At 36.2% G+C, this 21,026-nt stretch overlaps 1 protein-coding gene and 1 long non-coding RNA gene across 2 annotated transcripts in view; one reads left to right on the top strand and one right to left on the bottom strand.

Moving 5' to 3' along the window:
* The window catches only part of LOC111631438 (meiosis regulator and mRNA stability factor 1-like), a 152,183-nt gene extending 146,434 nt beyond the window's left edge, over positions 1-5,749 (bottom strand). Inside the window, exon 1 of the mRNA XM_023375683.1 lies at positions 5,243-5,749. The gene's annotated coding sequence lies outside the window, so the exon portion shown is untranslated. The remainder of the gene's footprint in view (positions 1-5,242) is intronic.
* Positions 5,750-15,014: 9,265 nt separating this feature from the next.
* On the top strand, positions 15,015-16,998 carry LOC111631442. The gene is made up of 2 exons (XR_002757701.1): positions 15,015-15,559; positions 16,187-16,998. It is a non-coding gene; the product is annotated as an uncharacterized LOC111631442 (long non-coding RNA).
* The last annotated feature ends 4,028 nt before the right edge of the window (positions 16,999-21,026 follow it).

Here is a 21,026-nt window from a genome sequence, read left to right on the forward strand (position 1 = left end):
ACTTTTCAACTGCTTATATTTCGGCAACCCCTTTATAGAAAAACCTGAAATTTTGCACGCTACCTATAAAAACAAGAGTCTTTCGAACGAGATATTCACATTCAGACAAGCGACGATTAAGAAGGAATCAGATCAGCGGCGGGGCAAGACGTAAATTTGATGTGGGCAAGGCAAGGTCTTAGATTTATAAATCAACAAAGAGAACAAAAAGCAACTTAGAACAAAAAGCATTGAAATGAAACAGCTGAAGCACGCAAAACAATTGTAAATAACAATGACTTGGTCCTAACACAAGCTGACAAAAGAAAACACCTAGTCATCATGAAAAGACAAATTACAACAAATCTTAAGACGCTAGAAATTCGTTGCATCTGGGTCGAAAACGTTAAACTTTAATAAAACGTTTCTCGGCATCAGGTGTTGGAGGCTTTATTAAATATTTAAAGAGCCGAGTAAGATATTTGGTTAAAAAGAATACTTTTATTTAAATTTGCGTTATGAATAAATTAATAATAAAAAAAATTTCACTCTTCCACTTTCCCCTGGGCATTTTTTTCGAGAAAATAGGCATCTCTTTTATTTTATGTTGATAAAACAAAGATGAACTGTACGTACTTTAATTGCATGAGCGATAACAGTTTCTAAATAACGGACTAGTTAGATTGTTACTTCCGATTGGATATAAAATGTCACCCGAGGGCGTAGTCAGGATTTTCTCCAGGGGGCAAATAAGATAACGTTGTTTATTAAAAAATGGTTTTATTTGAACATTTGAAAACGCTAAAATTAGTTGCAATGCTAATAAAATTTTATTTCAGCACTAGCCTACGGGAGTTCTAGATAAATCTTGTCAAAATTTCTTTCTCAAATTTATTTTTAGCTTCCATAACCCTTTTTTTATGCACACCTATCGTACAAAGACCAACAAGATGATTTTCTGTCATTGTTGACCGTATGCAAGTTTTTACCCTGCGTTAGGTGCTGCGTATCTTTCGATAGTGCACATTGTGTAGGACTGTGCAAGTAAGATAAGTAGCGCCCATCTTATGGATGGATAAAACAATTGCGCTTCTTTAACTAGTGCAGCTAGTTCTATCTCCTTCAGTTCGGCATTGAGCACATTTTTTTCCTTTCCATCGATTGTACCAAAGTTCAGCTTACAACAGAAGTAAATACAGCACTTATTAATTTAAAATGACGTAAGAAATCCAGTATTGCACATGGATGCAACGACGTTTCAAATAAACGTCGCTCGCGGTATGTTCTGAACAAGCTCAAATGCATCAACTCACTCTCACTGATTGCAGCGCTTAAATGGGGAACAGAAAGGGCTAGAACTTCCCCATTAAATCCGAACCTCGAACATTCTATAATCTTCGAATCTTATCACAGACCATCCAGACCTTCTATCGACAGTTCCCCACTCGTTCACCAGAGAGCGCTCCTGTCACCGACCAACTCTTCCCGATACGATTCAAGCACGCTTTCTTGCAGCGCAATACTACTATAACCTATTGACCTATAATTTTCCGTTTGACTAAATGAGCCAGGGTGGGGCAAGCGCTCTATCCTGTCCCACCGTGGCTACGCCCCTTATGTCGCCTGGTCACTATGGAAAGTTTTTTAATTAAAATTTGTTATAGAATTGACACGATGGGTTATCATTTAAAGTTTAAATTTAATGAAGTAAATTTTAAAATACGCCAGTTGCTATTAATATACTTGCAACTTATAAAACTTCATAATGCACCGATTTCATAATGACCTGAAAAACCTTCTCGACCCAAAAACGTTCATCGGAAGAGCTACAAATCAAGTAATTTCAAAAATATATATAATTTAATTCGCACCGTTTTGAAGTAAAATTTTAAATAAATTTTTAGGTTAAAGAGTTCTTGGAAGAGGAAGTGAAGCCTGCTTTGAAACCATTTCAACGACTGTTAGATGCCCAAGCCGAATTAAATGTCTAAAATTACACACAAAATTTCTTCCCACGCGTTTTTGTACAATAAAATAATATGTAAATATGAGAATAAATTTATAGTCTTTTGGAATTTATCAAATTTTGCTGTTTCTTCTTTGAATTTTCACTAGATTTGAAACCGGGTTAAATTTACTTATGGTGCCAAAATGGCGCTATTTTGAACGCGATTTGAGACTGCGTATTAACTAATAAAGCAAACAGTGAAGACGCACGTTCTAACTTAACCTATTCTAATAAATTACCATAATTATTACTTACATTATTGATCATTTTTCTTTTTTTTGACGTTTCTTCCCTACCGAAGTTGACTCCATACTACATGTTGACTATCTTTTCTTCCTATTAATCACTTTTGCTACTTTGTCCTTTTTTCTTTTTTCTTAATATTGGATTCATCTGCCCATAAACTCTTCAGCATTGCAGATATCAAAAAAAACTAAGGGCTCGTCCGAGAATTGAACCCAGGACCTCTCGTACCCTAAGCGAAAATCATAACTCTAGACCAGGGGTCGGCGACCTTTTGAGTCGGAAGAGCCAAAATTACAATTTACAAAATTTCAAAGTTTTTAAAGAGCCACAAATTTTTTTCTTGCCAACAATATATAGTACTCGCATAAATAAAGTTTCTTTATAAAAAAATTTATCTATTTATTCATATATAAGTAGTGTTTTTCATAACAAATTAGATAATACAAACATCCGACGACGGCGTCATTCGAGAGCTTCCGACGGACTGACGACAGTGACGACGCGTGTCACGGGGGAGGGGTGCGGTGAAAAGNATTTAATAAGAGATGGTGTCTAATACCTATCTCTAATACAAAATTATTCAGTATTTAATTATTAATAGCAGCAGTAAAGAAGCCCAATTCATTACAGCAATCGTTTGGTTTATTGTGAAAATGACTATACAACCACAACAAAAAAGAAACCACCCCAGACATTATTTTAATCAATCTCTAGCTCATCCTTCAATAATATCAAACAAAAACATTTTGTACACTTATAATTATTTTATGTTAGTAAACTTTTATTATAACTGAAGATTTTACATTAAAAATTTTCATGTTGATAATACATAAAAAAGTTATGAGCAGTTGAAAAAATCATGTGCAAGAAAAAAAAAGCTTGAATAGAGTCATTTCTGGCAAATAATACCTTGAAAAATACATTAAATGACCTGTTCCTAAATAATGTAAATGAGCTGACATGTGATATTTGCATATTTTTCCATATTAACATTGAGGTGTATTTGTTTAATGAAAATGGCACCTGGTAAGGCTGTAAGTGTTGATGTATGTGAAGTAATTATCATCATCTATAGACAGGGAAAATTCTTAAAAAATATTGCAAAAAAATTTAAAAATTATTAATTCCACAGTATGGGATATTGTTTCAAAATATCAGGAAACTGGTAAAATTCATCCAGAAAAATCAACTGGAAGACCAGCAACTATAAAAAGACTAATCACAAGCCCCTTTGTAAAATAATTTTAAAAAATTGAGGGTCATCACTCAGCAAATTAGTGAATGAATGGAATAAAGTTACTGGTAATAACATCACTGGAAAGGAAGTTACAAATGAAATTTGTCGTATCCATCCGCACAAACCTGGATATAGCTTCTATCAAATACAAAAAAAAATATTTTTACATAACAATTGTGATATGTATCACGTTTTCTTAGACAAAGGCAAAACCACTTTCACAAAATCACAAAAAACCAATTGAAGTGAGCCAAAGAGCACCACTGCTAGGCTAGACACAACAAGTGGAAGCAGGTTGTTTGATGTAGTTTGAAGTCTGAGTTGGAGAAAATAGTATTATTGGTCAGAAATGGCTCTGTCCGAGCTTATTTTTTGTTACACATGCTTTTTTCAACTGCTCTATAACTTCTTTATGTATTATCAACATAATAATAAATAAAATAACAACATAATAATAGTTTACTAATATAAAATAGTTATAAGTGTACAAAATGTGTTTGATATTATTGAAAAATAAGCTAGAGATTGATTAAAATAATATGCTGTCAGAGGTTTTATTGTCAGGTTTGTAAACGGACAAAATACCTTCATTATAAATTTACGTGACAAAGGAACTGATTTAAATCACAAATTCTAAATGCAGACATCTCGGGTTGGGGTTGGTTCAGAATTCAGTTTGGAACGAAACATCGATGCCAATCTTTCCTCCCAAATCGGTCAAAATTACCCCCAGAAACGAGTAAGAGACCAATCAAAAAGTTAGAATGAGAGACCGAGACCAATCGAGGAACAGATTCCATATAAACTGCATCTCAGCGCCTCTCGATTCCTTTCAAACAGTCTCTATCCAACATGCTGCACTCCCTTCGACCCACTCACCCCATCACTGCCAACTTCTCTTCCACTCGTCAAACCACGAGTGCCCATCTTCCATTTCAATAAGTTTGACGGTCTCCCTCGACATCATGGATCACAAACTCTCTGCCTTGGCACAGAAGCTTCACCGACAGACCAAAGAATTTCTTCCAACTCAATAAAAGAATCATAAGAACTTTTTAAACATTCATCTTCAAAGTTCTTCTGGATTCTTAAATAGACAGTCTTAGGAGCATCCCAAACTCGCCTTTTGCCCAAAACACTCCCACACACAATAACCATTGTAGTGCATCATTCCAATTCGCAAATGCTCTTCCCCAGGCATAGTTTTGGCCTTTTTTTTTTACGTGCCTCGATGTCAAGCTGCAACACTCATAGTGTGGATCTAGCATATACAAAACGCATTAAATTATTACGTCCTTTGCTCGTGTTAACCGCCACCAGATGTAATTCCCACAATTCATTCTACGGGGCGTCCAAAAATTCGGCACGCTGCGAGAGATTCACGACACCAAAGTCGCACATACTACATTGCATGCATCACTGGCATCTCTGCTGCCCGCCAACAGATATTCCAGTCTTCCTGATCGTCATTTCCAAAAGACTCCTCCGCCGACCTCCCACAGAATTGGCCATCTGGATCTCCGAGAGACATTTCCAGCATCCACCGTCGAAGAGGCCACATAAAACTCCACCTCCTTCAAAACTATACCCGAACCTTTTCCGCTGCACAAGAACACCCCACATTTCTTCACCGGATACCAAGCACCCAATACTTCTGTAAATACTAACCACGGAACTCCACGAGCATTCGGTGAGTTTCTACAAATTTCACGGTGCCCAACAGTCGACACCACGTTCTTACCAAAAACAACAGACTCTTAACTTGCACTTACTTGTTAGTAAAGTGAGGAGTGACCGGAGATAATTTTTCCTTTTATTAGATGAGCACCAATTTCATTAAATATTACGAACATCTCTCGTCGTCGTCCACTTCATCCACAAAACGCAACGGGAATGTCGTTTCCTTCACAGAAACTTTTTCCTTCCGTCCGAACGTCATTTAAGACGTACGCCAACCGACTCAGAAAGCGAATTCTGTAATTATCCAGAAAAATATCCTGATTTTTCGGGTGTGCAGACTCACGTCCACTATCGACGATGTCTGGCGCGTATGTAAACACGAAATTATTACGTGTTTTTAACACCAAGCGCGGAAGTTGGTCGGTAGTCGACCGCGCGAATCCGGCATCTCGACCTGGCGACGTTGCGAAATGTCGGTTTATCCGTGGCCACTAGGTTTATCTATTCGAAGGTAGACCGCTCGATCTTCCTTGGATCTTTTAAAACTTACGCAAACTATAAAAAAAAAAAACGGCGACCTTCGAATATCCTCACGTCGTCTCCGTACTTCTGCATGTGACAATGTTGCCAGATGCTTGTAAGTTTTGTTCCTAGAAATTTTCTAAAAATTAGCCCAAAAGTAGCCAACTTTAAAAAAATTATTTTTTTATAATTAACCTAAGATTTGTCGATAAAATTAAAAAGAACACACACACACACACCATTTCTATTTTTCCGACAATAACTTTAATCACGGAACAAACGTTTTCGGTAAATTTACAGGCATATAAACCGATCCGAAAATAAGGATCTCAAGACTCAAAATACGGTACACGCATAAACTGTAATTTAAACTGGTTAGAGCAGTGTCCCGCAACCGGTGTGCCGTCAAATGGTAAAAAATGTGACGTGTAATTTTACATATTCTCTTAATTAATGATGTGAAAAAATGCAAAATAGGAACCACACGATGACTCAAAGATATGGAAACAATCTCAGTTATCAAATGAGGTAAAAACAGGTACAGGTACTGTACAATAAAGCTGTACCACCGCCGGTCGTCGACCAAGAGGATTGCTTTAAAGATGATAGTTTTAAACTATTCAAAGCAAGCAACTATCCAACTTTTGCATCCTACCACCTACAAATACAATAGACATGAAATGTTCACTTTTTATTCTATATTATTGCGCATTTCGACTAATATGTAAATTATTCAATTTATTATTAAAATATTAATTAAGGATTTTTATATTAAAATATATTTAATGTTGCAAACATGGTTTTTAATACCTTCGTTTTATAAGTTGGAAGAAATCAATTAAGCTGAAATTTCAGGTATCCACATATAAAACGTCTTTCAAATGGACAAACAAATTATGCTTTAATTGGACATTTTTTATGTCGATCGTTCTTCCGCAATTAAGACTACGATATTCTCATTTTTCTTATTTTTTTTTTTACGAAAATGAAATATTTCATATAACGGACCTATATATCATTGTAATAGGTAATTATTTTATTTTAAAATTTATCAGTAACAGCAGTAAGCTGTTATAGGTGTTTCAACGAGATGTGTCAGCAGCAGGGGACAACATGAGTTAGAAGTCTCTCTTTTTTCTAATACGTGACTAGAATGAAGTTTCTAATTCGTTTTAAATGGACGAATAAATCCATCTGATAAGAAATGTTTAGTCACTCGATAGATCTCATTCTCTTCCGTATATTTCAGAACATATAGTCCTTATCACGAGTAAGCTTTTATCTGTAAAATTTTGGACACTTTAATTTAACAAAAGATCAATTTTATTCATAGATCGGTAGTTAAAAAACGGGAGTTACTGTATTTCGAGTCTATTCTATTTTAGGTTCGGAGGATCTTGATAAAATCGAAACTCTTATTCGCAGACACGAGAATATTAGATTTGTCAATGCATATTACTGTCAACACGAATGTATATGCAAGGAATGATCGGCGAAAATCTCTTTTCCGCGACAGGAAGGCGCAAGAATCACGAAATTCGCTGAAAAATCCAAACGTTTTACACTAAATTTCGTGGCGACGCAACAATAAAACTGCGACAATTTGTTGCGAGCGGTCGATTATTATCTTTGCGAGCGGTTTGATTTTTCTGTTCGTGCGATTAAAATTGATTTATTTCAAGCGTTTTCTGAGTTTTGCATCAATTGCAGCCATTTTATCGGTAAGTTCAGACCACGAACTTTCTAAATCTAGGTATTTTTGAACATTGTTAAGCCGAATGTCGCAATTAGTGGCAATGATTTTTCCCACAAAGCTCCATTTAGATAACAATTGATCGTTTTGGTCACAGAGACGACGAATGGGGTCTTCCCGTTCATTTTGGGAGATACTTTTCACCCTTTTTATTGTTAATTTTCCAATCGAATTGTTAAGGATTTGTAATTGTTAAAGCGAAATGGGAATTAATAAATACAATAAATTGCAATTCTTTGCTATGGTTTATATCCCATATGCAATTCGCGCCGCTTTAATTAATTAGAATTTCTCCATTTTCACAAATACTTTGTGTTATGGCAGAATTATGTAATTCGATTTTTTAAATTATATATCGAACATTAAAAACCGTTGCAGAGATTAAAATTACTATATTTGATAATTAAAGATTTTATCATAATATTGATTTGTGACTTTGAAACTTTTATTTGAATTAAAACGACCATTTTCTACAATCTTCTATCATAAATCTTCACTGCATTTGAACATGAAATATCTATATATTTCTTACTTACAATTTATCAATAGATGAAATTAAGACAATAGGAATATTTCTTAATTAATGCAAGTTCTGTTTTTTCTTTGCAGAATGGAGAACTTCAAAGAACTAAAGAAGTGGAACGTTTCGGGCCAGGACCGATCTGAGCCCGACGATGACGCCTCGTCTTGGCATGGTCTAATACGAGTGCGTCCGAAGGATGCGGAGGACGAGGCGCATACACCCGACGTCAAACGGGTGGTCGTCGTGACCCCGGACGACAGCGCCTCGTCTCTCGTCCATTATCTGGAGAGGCGATATCCAGAAGTTGAGGGATGGACGGTGGAGACGGCACAGGACCCAAAGGAGTCCGAAGAAGCCTTGGTCAAGCGCAAAAGGCCTTGGTGGAAAAGGTTCTTTTTCTGCTGCTAAAAGTAACACTCTTTCTGCCGAGCCTTTTTGCACTTTCCACCGAATGTGACACAGCCACCCGGAAGTGACCTTTTCCCGACTATGACACTTTTACCCGGAATTGACTTTTCACCCGGCTACGACTTAATCAACCGGACTTGACTTTCCATCATAATTTACGGACGGATACTTGGACAACATTCGAGATTCGTTCTTCCACTTCGGCCAAAGTGCATAGAACATCTACTGTGGCAAAGCTACACAAGCGGTGTTTAAACGACTATAACTGGCCAAAACAACTTATAATATTTCTAGCGACGTTCTACTAGTAAAACATTTCAACACAGAACAATGGGAGCAACCATTTCCACGTTGAACTTTAACATTGCAGTGAATATATGTCTAAAGCAAAACTATAAATTACTTCAACAGTTAAAATTGTACATGCAATTTTTATTATTGTATATAAATTCTTATACTTAATAAAACTTATTGAATTTAATACTTACTGTTTAAAGATTCGATATTTATTGAAGTTACGCAATTTTAGATAAATTTATAATTAATAAGGATGTTTCTAACAGTTATGACGGATGACGAAAAAAGAAAAAATGCACACGATTCATAATGAATCAAAAAAATTCAAATATTAAATCAAATTTTAAAAGCTTAGTCAAATTTGTTGTCAAACAATCGAACTACTAATACCGATGAGCTGAGCATCGGGCGCGCTCAGTACCTGGGAATACCGGCTGCTGCTGTCACTATTCTTTTTCTTTTATTCTTCGACCTATCTCTTTTTCTTTCGTCTAATCAAATTGATCACTTCTCGCAGTTAATACAATACATTATATCAAGCAAACATTTCTTTTCTATAACCTTTAGCTTCCGGTACATTGCTTTAAAAATTCTCGGTAAACATACCTTGTATTAATTAAAAAGGCACACTGAGCGGTTAAATGCGTTCGTTACGTGTAAAAGAACATACTTCAGCTAGCATCAGAATCAAGTGATAGCCTGTTGTACATGTTTATATTTACTAAAAGTACATCAAATGTCAAATAAGGACGTGGGCTTAGAATTAAATATAATTTGTACATCGTCGTTGGATACTAAGCAGTAGAAGGAGAGCCGCGGTAATATTGTCGTTTTGGTTTGCAGTAGATTTCGGGCCGCAATCTTTTAATAAACTCATTTTTATTTACAATGTTTAAACGGTATCTGTAAGTTACAGTTACACAATATTATAACTTCTGTACAGGATAGTAGCCTAAAGTTGATTTAAAATCGGGCATAATTGTACAGCGCGTATGGAAACCGTTTCATTTACAAACGTTTACGGTATGCCTCCTGTTTTATTAAACTACGAAAATCCGAAATTCCTATAGTTTGTAGTATCGAACCCGAGGCAGCTACGACCAGCAATTCCGCGACACGACGGTCACCCACAGAATGCTTTCAATATGCTGTTAGTGTGATCGTTACAAAACAGTTTAATTTGCATAAATNAGCTGACAAAAGAAAACACCTAGTCATCATGAAAAGACAAATTACAACAAATCTTAAGACGCTAGAAATTCGTTGCATCTGGGTCGAAAACGTTAAACTTTAATAAAACGTTTCTCGGCATCAGGTGTTGGAGGCTTTATTAAATATTTAAAGAGCCGAGTAAGATATTTGGTTAAGAAGAATACTTTTATTTAAATTTGCGTTATGAATAAATTAATAATAAAAAAAATTTCACTCTTCCACTTTCCCCTGGGCATTTTTTTCGAGAAAATAGGCATCTCTTTTATTTTATGTTGATAAAACAAAGATGAACTGTACGTACTTTAATTGCATGAGCGATAACAGTTTCTAAATAACGGACTAGTTAGATTGTTACTTCCGATTGGATATAAAATGTCACCCGAGGGCGTAGTCAGGATTTTCTCCAGGGGGCAAATAAGATAACGTTGTTTATTAAAAAATGGTTTTATTTGAACATTTGAAAACGCTAAAATTAGTTGCAATGCTAATAAAATTTTATTTCAGCACTAGCCTACGGGAGTTCTAGATAAATCTTGTCAAAATTTCTTTCTCAAATTTATTTTTAGCTTCCATAACCCTTTTTTTATGCACACCTATCGTACAAAGACCAACAAGATGATTTTCTGTCATTGTTGACCGTATGCAAGTTTTTACCCTGCGTTAGGTGCTGCGTATCTTTCGATAGTGCACATTGTGTAGGACTGTGCAAGTAAGATAAGTAGCGCCCATCTTATGGATGGATAAAACAATTGCGCTTCTTTAACTAGTGCAGCTAGTTCTATCTCCTTCAGTTCGGCATTGAGCACATTTTTTTCCTTTCCATCGATTGTACCAAAGTTCAGCTTACAACAGAAGTAAATACAGCACTTATTAATTTAAAATGACGTAAGAAATCCAGTATTGCACATGGATGCAACGACGTTTCAAATAAACGTCGCTCGCGGTATGTTCTGAACAAGCTCAAATGCATCAACTCACTCTCACTGATTGCAGCGCTTAAATGGGGAACAGAAAGGGCTAGAACTTCCCCATTAAATCCGAACCTCGAACATTCTATAATCTTCGAATCTTATCACAGACCATCCAGACCTTCTATCGACAGTTCCCCACTCGTTCACCAGAGAGCGCTCCTGTCACCGACCAACTCTTCCCGATACGATTCAAGCACGCTTTCTTGCAGCGCAATACTACTATAACCTATTGACCTATAATTTTCCGTTTGACTAAATGAGCCAGGGTGGGGCAAGCGCTCCATCCTGTCCCACCGTGGCTACGCCCCTTACGTCGCCTGGTCACTATGGAAAGTTTTCTAATTAAAATTTGTTATAGAATTGACACGATGGGTTATCATTTAAAGTTTAAATTTAATGAAGTAAATTTTAAAATACGCCAGTTGCTATTAATATACTTGCAATTTATAAAACTTCATAATGCACCGATTTCATAATGACCTGAAAAACCTTCTCGACCCAAAAACGTTCATCGGAAGAGCTACAAATCAAGTAATTTCAAAAATATATATAATTTAATTCGCACCGTTTTGAAGTAAAATTTTAAATAAATTTTTAGGTTAAAGAGTTCTTGGAAGAGGAAGTGAAGCCTGCTTTGAAACCATTTCAACGACTGTTAGATGCCCAAGCCGAATTAAATGTCTAAAATTACACACAAAATTTCTTCCCACGCGTTTTTGTACAATAAAATAATATGTAAATATGAGAATAAATTTATAGTCTTTTGGAATTTATCAAATTTTGCTGTTTCTTCTTTGAATTTTCACTAGATTTGAAACCGGGTTAAATTTACTTATGGTGCCAAAATGGCGCTATTTTGAACGCGATTTGAGACTGCGTATTAACTAATAAAGCAAACAGTGAAGACGCACGTTCTAACTTAACCTATTCTAATAAATTACCATAATTATTACTTACATTATTGATCATTTTTCTTTTTTTTGACGTTTCTTCCCTACCGAAGTTGACTCCATACTACATGTTGACTATCTTTTCTTCCTATTAATCACTTTTGCTACTTTGTCCTTTTTTCTTTTTTCTTAATATTGGATTCATCTGCCCATAAACTCTTCAGCATTGCAGATATCAAAAAAAACTAAGGGCTCGTCCGAGAATTGAACCCAGGACCTCTCGTACCCTAAGCGAAAATCATAACTCTAGACCAGGGGTCGGCGACCTTTTGAGTCGGAAGAGCCAAAATTACAATTTACAAAATTTCAAAGTTTTTAAAGAGCCACAAATTTTTTTCTTGCCAACAATATATAGTACTCGCATAAATAAAGTTTCTTTATAAAAAAATTTATCTATTTATTCATATATAAGTAGTGTTTTTCATAACAAATTAGATAATACAAACATCCGACGACGGCGTCATTCGAGAGCTTCCGACGGACTGACGACAGTGACGACGCGTGTCACGGGGGAGGGGTGCGGTGAAAAGCGAGTACAGTGGCCGAGAGATAGAATCGGTGCCTAATCCTCGTTAATCGATTCAGAACGATTTTTAAATGTTTTTTTTTTTTCTTTTGATAAAATAAATATTTGCGTATGGAACTAAAGAGCCGCAGCTTCACATCCAAAGAGCCGCATGTGGCTCGCGAGCCGCAGGTTGCCGACCCCTGCTCTAGACCAACGAGCCACATTCAACGACTCCCAATATTTTACTCAAACAGTACACACATTTCCTTTAGTAAAAAACAAAAGAAACGTTTACGGTACACACCAGGAAATCTACCTAGCAGAAAACAAGTTATCTCTTTCCGCCCTGTGGGCACTAAGAGGGACTTTTTGCAAGCCCACTATGGGTTCGGCCAGGCCAACAATGGGGCGGCCGGATGGTGAGGGACGGGCCCGACATATTCGAACGGACCACGGGGATCATTTGACCCGTTCGGATTCGATCTCTGGTCTCTTTCAGCGGTAGGCTGCTACTCTGACCGCTCGGCCATCAGTCCACTAATTTGATATTGGATTTCAATAAGCCGAGAACTAATTTTTTTTTTTTTAATTCGAGAATATTTATATTAACAATATCATAACTCGAGACTATTTTTAAATCTCAAACAATAAACTTTGTCACCACAAAGATACATAAACTTTACAAATTATGCATTAACAACTTAACAGATTTATGTTTAGTAAAGGCCCTTTATTTAATCTTTTATTGACTGTTAAACACAAGATTGCGTTATTAATTAATTAAACACTTGGCTTTTTTCCATCTTTATTCAGTTGATACGGGTACTTCTACACGTTTCGAGCACTTAGCCCTTCATCAGTCAACTAACAAGAAAGAACATATTCAATATCGGATTACGGTAGAAAGAATTGGAATAACTTTTAAATATTTAAATTATTCCCACTTATAAAAGTAACTACACGATTTTTCCAGAATAAAAGACATTTCACAGAAATGTTTCTATTGATGACGAAAAGACTAGCTTTTTTTAAATCAAGAGCGCACTCGGTCTAGTATATGACATTATTGGCATTTGCAGATTACATTCCCGTACAAAAATTATTATATAATCTATTGATTTTTTCTTTGCAACAATTTTTAATTGTATATTTTTATTTTTTCGCGAACACTTGAAGTGGCTTAACGGAGCACCCGTGTTTCGCGGACCACGAATTGAAAACCATGGGTCTAGAACCCTGGTAAATTTTAGTTTTAAATTATGCCGCTACGGCGAACAGCGCCAGTTTCGAGTCGTAGTTACGCGTGGGTCTTTCTTTCCGGAAGTATTTCTAAAAGAAATTTTTACAATTGTAACGAGTAATAGAACGGACGCTCCCATAAATTAAACGTTACCATTCAACATATTGATGAAAATTATTAAAATAAAACAATTAAAAACACTCAAAATTTACGACACTTTCGTCGAGTAGGGAGAGAAATTCCCTACTCGGAAGCAATAATTAATTGTTATTAAATAGAACTTTCTAATGGCTTGGAAATAATAATAGATTTTTAAAGTAATTTTACGTAAGACGCGAAATATACGTAATGTTACATAAACGATTACTACCGACGGAGATGCAACAAATACAAAATGGCGGCGGCGCAAGCGCAGAAGCATTAGTTTTTTGTTTTATTTTTTTTAAAGGTAGCAAGATGGCGGACGACAGTGTTTATTGTGGAACTTGGAAGGTGAGAAGCTTCTCGAATTAGTCTCTTCGTCCTCCTAAATTTCGAGAGTTATGGACTCGTAGAAATTTTAAGACTTGCCTTAGCGATCGCGAGATGTCGATGGTACAATTTACGAACGAATTTTTTATTTTTATTTTTTTTTATTTTTTACGTCGGGCATTTTCGGCGTTAACCTTTAAAAGTGTATCTTTAAAATTTGAAATTTTAAAGCTACGAAAGCATTTACGACGGTTCTTTATGCTCTTTGTACACGTCAATCGAAATCGATATCGATGGATATTATTGAAATAAAGTTTGTTTACGTTTTACGTTTGCTAATTTTTATTTCGTGTCGATTTCAGTTTTTTTATTTGTTTAAACATTCCGGCGTTATAATTTAAATATAATCGGTCTAAGTAAATCGATAGCTGTGATTTTTTTTTCTTAAACTTAATTATGTAAACAGCAGAGCCGGCCCTACCATAGGGCGAACGGAGCAGCCGTTCCAGGCGCTAAGTCTTAGGGGGCGCCTCAGTGGTAAAGAAAATTAAAGGGTATAAATTAGGGGCAACCAAGGGGGGGCGCCATAATAGGATCTCGCTCCATCCTGAAACTTGCCTCGGGCCGACACTGGTAANACGCGGACTGTCTGAATTGAGCGGCTCCAGTTTGTTCAGCTTGGGGAATCAGCTTGGTGTAGCTAGATTTCTACAGATCGTCTGGTGAGAAAGCCGTTTCCCGATTACAGATATCTTTACAGTCGACCCTTCTATAACGCGGGTTCCTATAGTTCGGATTCCTAATACATGGCTTAATTAACACCACTAGAATGAAGTTTCTAATTCGTTTTAAATGGACGAATAAATCCGTTTGAAGAGAAGTGTTTAGTCACTCGATAGATCTCATTATCTTCCCTATATTTCAGAACGTATAGTCCTTGTCACGTGTAAGCTCTTATCTGTAAAATTTTGGACACTNCGACTAGAATGAAGTTTCTAATTCGTTTTAAATGGACGAATAAATCCATCTGAAGAGAAGTGTTTAGTCACTCGATAGATCTCATTATCTTCCCTATATTTCAGAACGTATAGTCCTTGTCACGTGTAAGCTCTTATCTGTAAAATTTTGGACACTTTAATTTAACAAAAGTTCAATTTTATTAATGGATTGGTAGTTAAAATAGTGGGGTTACTGTATTTCGAGTCTATTCTTTTTTCGGTTCGGAGGATCGTGATAAAATGGAAACTTTTATTCGCAGACACGAGAATATTAGATTTGTCAATTGATATTACTGTCAAGGCGAATGTATATGCAAGGTATGATTTGCGAAAATCTCTCTTCCGCGACAGGGAGGCGCAAAAGTCACGAAATTCGGTGAAAAATCCAAACGTTTTACATTAAATTTCGTGGCGATTCAACAATAAAACTGCGACAATTTGTTGCGAGCGGTCGATTATTGTTATTGCGAGCGGTTTGATTTTTCTGTTCGTGCGTTTAAAAGTGATTTATTCGAAGCGTTTTCTGAGTTTTGCATCAATTGCAGCCATTTTATCGGTAAGTTCAGACAACGAACTTTCTAAATCTAGGTATTTTTGAACATTGTTAAGCCGAATGTCGCAATTAGCGGCAATGATTTTTCCACAAAGCTCCATTTACATAACAATTGATGGTTTTGGTCACAGAGACGAATGGGGTCTTCCCGCTCATTTTAGGAGATACTTTTCACCCTTTTTATTGTTAATTTTCCAATCGAATTGTTAAAGATTTGTAATTGCTAAAGCAGAATGGGAATTAATAAATACAATAAATTGTTATTCCCCGCTATGGTTAATATCCCATATGCAATTAGCGCCGCTTTAATTAATTAGAATTTTTTCATTTTCACAAATACTTTGTGTTATGTAATTCGATTTTTTTAAATTATATATCGAACATTAAAAACCGTTGCAGAGATTAAAATTACTATACTTAATAATTAAAGATTTTATCATAATATTGATTTGTGACTTTGAAACTTTTATTTGAATTAAAACGACCATTTTCTACAATCTTCTATCATAAATCTTCACTGCATTTGAACATGAAATATCTATATATTTCTTACTTACAATTTATCAATAGATGAAATTAAGACAATAGGAATATTTCTTAATTAATGCAAGTTCTGTTTTTTCTTTGCAGAATGGAGAACTTCAAAGAACTAAAGAAGTGGAACGTTTCGGGCCAGGACCGATCTGAGCCCGACGATGACGCCTCGTCTTGGCATGGTCTAATACGAGTGCGTCCGAAGGATGCGGAGGACGAGGCGCATACACCCGACGTCAAACGGGTGGTCGTCGTGACCCCGGACGACAGCGCCTCGTCTCTCGTCCATTATCTGGAGAGGCGATATCCAGAAGTTGAGGGATGGACGGTGGAGACGGCACAGGACCCAAAGGAGTCCGAAGAAGCCTTGGTCAAGCGCAAAAGGCCTTGGTGGAAAAGGTTCTTTTTCTGCTGCTAAAAGTAACACTCTTTCTGCCGAGCCTTTTTGCACTTTCCACCGAATGTGACACAGCCACCCGGAAGTGACCTTTTCCCGACTATGACACTTTTACCCGGAATTGACTTTTCACCCGGCTACGACTTAATCAACCGGACTTGACTTTCCATCATAATTTACGGACGGATACTTGGACAACATTCGAGATTCGTTCTTCCACTTCGGCCAAAGTGCATAGAACATCTACTGTGGCAAAGCTACACAAGCGGTGTTTAAACGACTATAACTGGCCAAAACAAATTATAATATTTCTAGCGGTGTTCTACTAGTAAAACATTTCAACACAGAACAATGGGAGGAACCATTTTCCACGTTGAACTTTAACATTGCAGTGAATATATGTCTAAAGCAAAACTATAAATTACTTCAACAGTTAAAATTGTACATGGAATTTTCACCATTGTATATAAATTCTTGTACTTAATAAAACTTATTGAATTCAATACTAACAGTTTAAAGATTCGATATTTATTGAAGTTACGCAATTTTAGATTAATTTATAATTAATAAGAATGTTTCTAACAGTTATGACGGATGACGAAAACAGAAAAAATGCACACGATTCATAATGAATCAAAAAAATTCAAATATTAATTTGCATAAATTTGAGCTTTTGATAACTTATTCTGAAAAACATTTCGAATGAAAATCATTCGTTCGGTTGCAATTTTATTTTAAGAAGCAATAAAAGCAAGAGATCGGACCCCGCCAAGTTTTACCTATCTACCCGCAGTTTTGCGGGTAGATAGTTTTGCCATCACCTCACTGATAACGAGAGTGGCGTAAATTTAAAATTTGAGCTCTCTAGACCCAGTGCTGTTCTTTCTCTAGGAGCATCTGCACCGCCAAATGAATAAGAAAGATACAGCTTTTATGGAGATCTTTGCACTTTTCAACTGCTTATATTTCGGCAACCCCTTTATAGAAAAACCTGAAATTTTGCACGCTACCTATAAAAACAAGAGTCTTTCGAACGAGATATTCACATTCAGACAAGCGACGATTAAGAAGGAATCAGATCAGCGGCGGGGCAAGACGTAAATTTGATGTGGGCAAGGCAAGGTCTTAGATTTATAAATCAACAAAGACAACAAAAAGCAACTTAGAACAAAAAGCATTGAAATGAAACAGCTGAAGCACGCAAAACAATGGTAAATAACAATGACTTGGTCCTAACACAAGCTGACAAAAGAAAACACCTAGTCATCATGAAAAGACAAATTACAACAAATCTTAAGACGCTAGAAATTCGTTGCATCTGGGTCGAAAACGTTAAACTTTAATAAAACGTTTCTCGGCATCAGGTGTTGGAGGCTTTATTAAATATTTAAAGAGCCGAGTAAGATATTTGGTTAAGAAGAATACTTTTATTTAAATTTGCGTTATGAATAAATTAATAATAAAAAAAATTTCACTCTTCCACTTTCCCCTGGGCATTTTTTTCGAGAAAATAGGCATCTCTTTTATTTTATGTTGATAAAACAAAGATGAACTGTACGTACTTTAATTGCATGAGCGATAACAGTTTCTAAATAACGGACTAGTTAGATTGTTACTTCCGATTGGATATAAAATGTCACCCGAGGGCGTAGTCAGGATTTTCTCCAGGGGGCAAATAAGATAACGTTGTTTATTAAAAAATGGTTTTATTTGAACATTTGAAAACGCTAAAATTAGTTGCAATGCTAATAAAATTTTATTTCAGCACTAGCCTACGGGAGTTCTAGATAAATCTTGTCAAAATTTCTTTCTCAAATTTATTTTTAGCTTCCATAACCCTTTTTTTATGCACACCTATCGTACAAAGACCAACAAGATGATTTTCTGTCATTGTTGACCGTATGCAAGTTTTTACCCTGCGTTAGGTGCTGCGTATCTTTCGATAGTGCACATTGTGTAGGACTGTGCAAGTAAGATAAGTAGCGCCCATCTTATGGATGGATAAAACAATTGCGCTTCTTTAACTAGTGCAGCTAGTTCTATCTCCTTCAGTTCGGCATTGAGCACATTTTTTTCCTTTCCATCGATTGTACCAAAGTTCAGCTTACAACAGAAGTAAATACAGCACTTATTAATTTAAAATGACGTAAGAAATCCAGTATTGCACATGGATGCAACGACGTTTCAAATAAACGTCGCTCGCGGTATGTTCTGAACAAGCTCAAATGCATCAACTCACTCTCACTGATTGCAGCGCTTAAATGGGGAACAGAAAGGGCTAGAACTTCCCCATTAAATCCGAACCTCGAACATTCTATAATCTTCGAATCTTATCACAGACCATCCAGACCTTCTATCGACAGTTCCCCACTCGTTCACCAGAGAGCGCTCCTGTCACCGACCAACTCTTCCCGATACGATTCAAGCACGCTTTCTTGCAGCGCAATACTACTATAACCTATTGACCTATAATTTTCCGTTTGACTAAATGAGCCAGGGTGGGGCAAGCGCTCCATCCTGTCCCACCGTGGCTACGCCCCTTACGTCGCCTGGTCACTATGGAAAGTTTTCTAATTAAAATTTGTTATAGAATTGACACGATGGGTTATCATTTAAAGTTTAAATTTAATGAAGTAAATTTTAAAATACGCCAGTTGCTATTAATATACTTGCAATTTATAAAACTTCATAATGCACCGATTTCATAATGACCTGAAAAACCTTCTCGACCCAAAAACGTTCATCGGAAGAGCTACAAATCAAGTAATTTCAAAAATATATATAATTTAATTCGCACCGTTTTGAAGTAAAATTTTAAATAAATTTTTAGGTTAAAGAGTTCTTGGAAGAGGAAGTGAAGCCTGCTTTGAAACCATTTCAACGACTGTTAGATGCCCAAGCCGAATTAAATGTCTAAAATTACACACAAAATTTCTTCCCACGCGTTTTTGTACAATAAAATAATATGTAAATATGAGAATAAATTTATAGTCTTTTGGAATTTATCAAATTTTGCTGTTTCTTCTTTGAATTTTCACTAGATTTGAAACCGGGTTAAATTTACTTATGGTGCCAAAATGGCGCTATTTTGAACGCGATTTGAGACTGCGTATTAACTAATAAAGCAAACAGTGAAGACGCACGTTCTAACTTAACCTATTCTAATAAATTACCATAATTATTACTTACATTATTGATCATTTTTCTTTTTTTTGACGTTTCTTCCCTACCGAAGTTGACTCCATACTACATGTTGACTATCTTTTCTTCCTATTAATCACTTTTGCTACTTTGTCCTTTTTTCTTTTTTCTTAATATTGGATTCATCTGCCCATAAACTCTTCAGCATTGCAGATATCAAAAAAAACTAAGGGCTCGTCCGAGAATTGAACCCAGGACCTCTCGTACCCTAAGCGAAAATCATAACTCTAGACCAGGGGTCGGCGACCTTTTGAGTCGGAAGAGCCAAAATTACAATTTACAAAATTTCAAAGTTTTTAAAGAGCCACAAATTTTTTTCTTGCCAACAATATATAGTACTCGCATAAATAAAGTTTCTTTATAAAAAAATTTATCTATTTATTCATATATAAGTAGTGTTTTTCATAACAAATTAGATAATACAAACATCCGACGACGGCGTCATTCGAGAGCTTCCGACGGACTGACGACAGTGACGACGCGTGTCACGGGGGAGGGGTGCGGTGAAAAGCGAGTACAGTGGCCGAGAGATAGAATCGGTGCCTAATCCTCGTTAATCGATTCAGAACGATTTTTAAATGTTTTTTTTTTCTTTTGATAAAATAAATATTTGCGTATGGAACTAAAGAGCCGCAGCTTCACATCCAAAGAGCCGCATGTGGCTCGCGAGCCGCAGGTTGCCGACCCCTGCTCTAGACCAACGAGCCACATTCAACGACTCCCAATATTTTACTCAAACAGTACACACATTTCCTTTAGTAAAAAACAAAAGAAACGTTTACGGTACACACCAGGAAATCTACCTAGCAGAAAACAAGTTATCTCTTTCCGCCCTGTGGGCACTAAGAGGGACTTTTTGCAAGCCCATTATGGGTTCGGCCAGGCCAACAACGGGGCGGCCGGATGGTGAGGGACGGGCCCGACATATTCGAACGGACCACGGGGATCATTTGACCCGTTCGGATTCGATCTCTGGTCTCTTTCAGCGGTAGGCTGCTACTCTGACCGCTCGGCCATCAGTCCACTAATTTGATATTGGATTTCAATAAGCCGAGAACTAATTTTTTTTTTTTTAATTCGAGAATATTTATATTAACAATATCATAACTCGAGACTATTTTTAAATCTCAAACAATAAACTTTGTCACCACAAAGATACATAAACTTTACAAATTATGCATTAACAACTTAACAGATTTATGTTTAGTAAAGGCCCTTTATTTAATCTTTTATTGACTGTTAAACACAAGATTGCGTTATTAATTAATTAAACACTTGGCTTTTTTCCATCTTTATTCAGTTGATACGGGTACTTCTACACGTTCCGAGCACTTAGCC

This window comes from Centruroides sculpturatus, unplaced genomic scaffold, assembly GCF_000671375.1.
Source record: "Centruroides sculpturatus isolate CEXI.00-Female unplaced genomic scaffold, Cexi_2.0 scaffold746, whole genome shotgun sequence".
NCBI classification, from domain to species: Eukaryota; Metazoa; Arthropoda; class Arachnida; order Scorpiones; family Buthidae; genus Centruroides; species Centruroides sculpturatus.